This window comes from Parasteatoda tepidariorum, chromosome 11, assembly GCF_982258835.1.
Source record: "Parasteatoda tepidariorum strain Cologne lab strain chromosome 11, Ptep-v5.0, whole genome shotgun sequence".
NCBI classification, from domain to species: domain Eukaryota; kingdom Metazoa; phylum Arthropoda; class Arachnida; order Araneae; family Theridiidae; genus Parasteatoda; species Parasteatoda tepidariorum.
In genome coordinates, this window is record NC_141765.1 from 92,047,292 (window position 1) to 92,053,648 (window position 6,357).

The following is a 6,357-nucleotide window of genomic DNA, read 5'->3' on the forward strand; positions in this document are numbered from 1 at the left end:
CGGTTTTAGTGACTCCGTTTTTGTAAATTTTAAAACAATGGATATAAACGAATTAGGTGTGTTAATTAAACATTGTTTTTTGATGTGAAAAAATATTATTGAAGCCAGAACGTGGCTTGATGAGCGTTATGGAGAGTCTGCACTAGGAAAATAAACTATTATTGACTGGTATGATGAATTTATACGTGCTCGTAAAAACACCGAAACAATATCAACAGCAAAAAGGTAGTTTTTATCAGTTCTAAAAGTCAATATCATCTAAGTTGATACTGCTCATTAAAATATATTTTAGAAGCGTTGTAAAAAAAGTAAGTGAAAGTTAAAATTAAGACAACGTAATAGTCGCCGTATGAAAACTTTAAAATAAAAACATTTTAGTGAAAAACCAAGCTATTTTAAATCAGTACTAATCAAACACTTTTATCAAAAATATTCTCCTTTTGTGGGATCCTTAGGATTAGAACCTTTCTCTTTCTGTTCTTTCCTGTTTTATGGAGAAAACGTTATGTATTAAAGAAATTTTGGGATTAGGTCTAGGAATCAAATTTGGAAACTTAGTTTTACTTTAGAAACCAAACTCTTACCACTTAAGCCACCCAGACAATATCCTGCAAATATAAACTTACTCTGAAAACCCTAAAAGCATTAGAAATCTGATCTATGAAAATGATATAAATCGCAAAGACATATAATAATAAATGTGTAATAAAAATATTGTATTAATAATAATTTGTAAAAAAATGATAGTAATTTTTTTCCAAACTAAGTGAATTTTTAATCTTTTTATCAAGTTATAAATTGTGTTTGTGAATAAGTAATTTAGTTATATTTTAAATTTTAATTCAGATGAGGCAGAGTATATCAAGAAGTTTTGTATCTTATTAAAATATTGAAAATTACTTTCAGATAATTCCGAATTTTAAAACTTTAAACATATAGGCATATGCTGACATAATTTTTTTTTAAAAATTACCGTAAATTTAAAATAATTTTCAATTCAATGTACTCTCTTAGTAACAAAAATATACTTACCTATTATATTTTTGAGTTAATATTTTGTATTTTTCTCATGGATGCTGTGATATGTAAAAATATGTAGAAAGTATAATATACTTAAATTTTAAGATTATTATTTTGCATAACAAATATTTCATTCTGTCTATGTATGCAAGCATGAAGGTAATTGTAAATGAAAAAATTATGTTTGAATATTGATCTGGATCTGTATAAAAACATACAGAAATTATTTCCAAGTTATGTAATTATTTTTACATTTCTTAATTTACTTCAAATGTATTATTTCCTTAAGCCAATGTGATTAATATTGGAATGTTTCCTTAATTCAAGATTGGGGGTTGACCAATCTACTCTTTTATATAAATTTTTAATACAATTTAATAAATTTTAAATCAATTTATGATACGATTTTCTCCTTTTTTATAAATACTTAATAATGATTACTTTTAATGATAACTTTCTCTGCTTTTTGGTTCTTTAAAATAGCTTAATAATGGTGCAACCTTAACCTGCTTTTTAGTACTTTAAAAATACCCAATAATGGTGCAACCTTCCTCGCTTTTAGTTTCCTTCAGAAATACCAAATCATAATGCATCCTTCTTATGATTTTAGTTCCCTTCAAAACACTTATTTTTCGTGCAACTTTTCTCTGTTTTTAGGTTTTTTCAAAATACCCTTTTTTGGTGCAACTTTCTCCCGTTATTTGGAGCTAGTGAAAGCACCAATATATAGTAAAACTGAGCACCACTTTATGTAGCTAGCAAATGAATACCAAAGTTTGGCGTAACGTGTACAGTGTAGTATAAGAGTTGATACCAACCAACCCCTATCCTTATCATTGGTACCTCTATTAACAAATTAATGGAATAAGCTTAAATAAATGATAATAGTTGTTTCTCGTTTTAGCTTACAAGCAATAATATGTTTTGTTCAATTCTGGAAATAATGAAATTATTGCGAAGGTTGCCGTTTCATTCCTATCCTCTTATGACGAAATGTAGGAGAAATTTGCATTTATAGTTTCTGTAAAAGCCTCTATCTAACCCATTTTTTTTTAAGTAGTTTTAAAAATTGCGTATTTTTATTACATATTTCAAATCTGATGAGGATTCTAAAAATCGCACGGGTTCTTAATCTTTTTACAACTTTAATTTTTAATATTTGTTGTTTAACAAAATAAGGAATTTTCCTAGTAGCAAATTTATACTATAATACTAAGTTGTGAATTGTGCTAAAGTTGAAAACTAATTTTAGCGCAAGTAAATTTTCTCAACATCTTTTTTTTAAAAAAAAGAAGTTCCCTTAAAGTTAACGGTGTATTATATAAGTTTAAACTTCAAAATAAAATTGCTTTTCGAATTTTTTCATTTAAAAGACAAAGCAAATAGTGGTGGGATTTTGAGTTGCACTAACATGTATTTACTTTTTACAAATTAAACAAATAAATAATTTGTTTGTTCATTCTTAGAGAAAAGGGACACTTATTTAATACCAACAGTCAGACATTTTGCACGGAGTAATTTTAATACAGCAAAATATTCTTTAATTCTTATCAGCTACTAAACTATAGCTCTGAGACTAAAAAAAAACTTGGTAATTATATAAGACGAGTGTTAATTTAAAGAGAAACATTAAGTGCAAATAAAAATTAAAATAGATTAATATGTTAATGGAAAAATCTACGTGGTAACGTAAAGAAAGAGAAAAAAATTAATAAAATAATTGGCTGAATAGTTCTGTGAATCACACGTGGCCAGGAAATTAAGATGTATATTATATCTTAATATCCGAGATGTTTTAAGATGCTTAGACATTTTGGCTACATATTCGACAGCTCTTTATACTCATAGTAGCGATTTTTAAAACATCAACAATATTACCGATTACCGTCGTTAACGGCACAAGAGTTTGGTTTAAGATGATACATTTTACATAACTAGTTTATAATTTTACTGTTTAGTAATTAAAATATTGAATAATTGATAAATATATTATTCCTAATAAATGCATAACTATGCACATTACTGAAATTGAATCACTTATGGAATGAATAAATTGAAAACTAAAATTAAAAAAGCAGATGTATAACCGCATTCAATCAAAAACATGTTTTTATGAAACTTGACAATCGTTAAATATAATATTTTATTCAAGTCTCTTTACAAAATTAAGTATAAATTTGCATATGACTTAAAAAGTAATTTGTCATCAAAATAAGAAACCGATATCCAGTCAAAACAACAAAAAATCATGAATAAAATTTACGTTAGATTTGCGAAAGTCAAGTACCTGTAATTTTACCAACTTTAGGCATTAATCACTCCATGTAGATATTTGTTTTATTGTCACCAAATTATATATTTTTCTGAAAATAATAAATTTTAATTTTCTTCAGCCTTTATTAAATGAAAAAGAAAATTGAAATTTCTGTTTAGAAAAATACGCAGATTAATTTGGTAATAATTTGGTGTTAATTTGGTATAATTTATTGCTCATAATTCAAACTTTTTGTCCAGTATTAAATTAAATGATAAAAAATAATTAATTATTGAAAATTATCTTTTTGCATCAAGGTATCTTTGGGTAAACGAATTTCTTGAGCAAAAATTTAAAAAAAAATTGCGTTATTAGTTTTAATGATATGATTGAATACGCAAAAAGTGAAACTTTCAATCGCTCTCCTGAATAAAATTTTAAGATCACAATTTCCAGATAACTATTTTGTGGATCAGAAATCCAAATATGCCAATAAATGTTTATTCAGTGAAAGTGCATTATTGTGTCTGATTTCATGATATTAATAACAGTCAGCACTAATTAATTGGCATATTTGAAATCACCCTCAGGAACCAATAAGATTGACACTTAGTACGTGAATATCAGATCATTAGAACAAAAGTTATTCAGGGTGATATCTTTTTTCATTTTGCTCACTGTACAGTACGTCGGGGAAAAAAACTAGCCTCTCTGCATAACTTTTGATGTAATGATCGAATTTTCACATTCTAGGACAATAACTTAATCGTTCGGTGGGGTGGTCTCGAAAATTAGTACAGACGATATTTTAAGTTATGAAACCAGATACAAAAACGTACTTTCTCTGAATAAACATACCTTTTTTTCGATGGATTCGGATGTCTGACATTTAAAATATAGGGGGCAGCCCTATTTCGAGAAATATGGCTAATAGTTTAGTCAGGAGGGCGATCCAACGTTTGGACCCCTTAATGCTAATTTTACTTTTTGTGTAAATCGCCATATCTCGAGTGACATTTTGCTTAAAATTTGATTTCTCAGGTACTATTCAGCTGATTTCACCCAAATTGAGTTTTGCCATGTAAAGTAACACACTGAAAAAAAACCTCTAAAATCACACATAAAAAATTGTAGACCATAATATTCAAAAGTTTTTCAACTATTAATAAATAAAATAATAAATATTTACTAAAATAAATTTTTTTTTCATGGAATTATCTTTGGAAAAACTAATTTTATAATTTTGTGCAAACATTTTTCAATTCACTTTAAAAATCTGGAGATATTGCGAATTACGCAAAAAATAAAATTAACATTAAGTGGTTCAAACTTTGGACCTGACCAAACTTACCATATTTAACAGATTGTGGCTACCCCCTATATTTCCGAATCCGTCGAAAAAAAGGTATGTTTATTCAGAGAAAATGCCTTTTCATGTCTGATTTCGTAACATAAAATATCGTCTGCACTAATTAATTAGCATATTTGAGGTCACCCTTCAAACCATTAAGATTAGGTCCTAAAACGTAAAGATCAGATCATTAGATCAAAAGTTATTTAGGGTGGTCCGTTTTTTTTGGCGCTCTGTACAGTGAGATAAAAAAATGTATTAAGTTTATCACAACAGATGCAAAATTGCTTAAAAAATCTTTCCTTTTACAGTCTGTGTGTTGTCCCCCTTAAACAACAATAGCAATATGCAATTCTGAATGCTTATGATGTTCCCTTCTTTCCCTTTAAAGTTTGTCCTAATAATCTTTGGACACCCTGTGTAAATAAAGCACTATAAAACATATAAATGTAATTTAGAAAGCAATTATTAATATTAATATTTAACGAATTATTAATATTTAGCGAAATTAACGTAATTATTAATATTTAACGAATGCAAATAAATGCATATTTAAAATGCATTCTAATGAACATTTATCAATTTTCGCTTTTTGATACAGTGAGCAATTAGTCACTCAAGTTCAGCATTTTATTTTTTTGCCTCAATTGTTTTTCATGCATCAAAATTTTGTTAGACATTCTAACGAGGTAATTTGCTACATATGCTTTTGTATATTTTATCAATTTGTTGTCCATTTATGTATCTAATTTTAAAGATACCAAAAATGTCATTCGCAAATCTATTTTGTCTGTAATAAATTTTTTTCGGATATGAATAAAATAAATACATAAGACAGTTTTTCTATTTTACTTTCGCTACAGAGATATAAATACTGAAAATACCGAATACTGTAAAGATAAGTAATGTACTGCTTATAATGTAATGATAAATACTAAAGAGATACTGAAAATATATGCTCAGGTAAAATTTTTTTAAAGAATCTCGAAAAATGTGTCGAAAATCGCAATAAATATTACGATTGGAAAAATGAAGCTGAAAATGTTTATAAAAAAAATATTTAAAACAATTTCTCCTAAGATTTTTAAATCAGCTAATAAATTGATAACATAAAATAATACATGTAAAAGGAAGAATAATGTATGACTATTGAATTTATCACTCAAAACAGTAAATTGTTTTTTCCTCTAATTTTATAATTTCATGTTTCAAATTTTTCTCTTTAAAAAATCAAATATTAAAGAAACTTTTTATAGACAACAATACTCTTCTTTTGTGGAACCTAACAATATAATCAAGGTAAAAATGGTTGTTTTTGATAATTTGTATAGTAATAATTACTATTAAATTGTAAGTATTTATTTTGTCCATACGCCGTTAAAAATTTTCGTGTATCTGAAAACCAAAAATGCTTTACACTAAAGTGGTTCAATTCACTAAAATCGAAGATAAATCCTAGTGTAGTGAAACATCTAGAATGTTCCTTCTGAATAGTTTGTTATTCAGTAGCACCGAACTTTATAATTACAGTAGGATATGATACTTTACACTAAAGTGGCTGAAATCACTAAAACCAAAGATGAACCCAAGTGTAGTAAAACATGTTCTTCGTGAATAGTTTGCTATTCAGTAGCTCTGAACTTTATAGTTAGAGCAGGATATGATAATTTACCCTGAAGTGGTTCAATTCACTAAAACCAAAGATGAACCCTAGTGTAGTAAAAGGAATGTT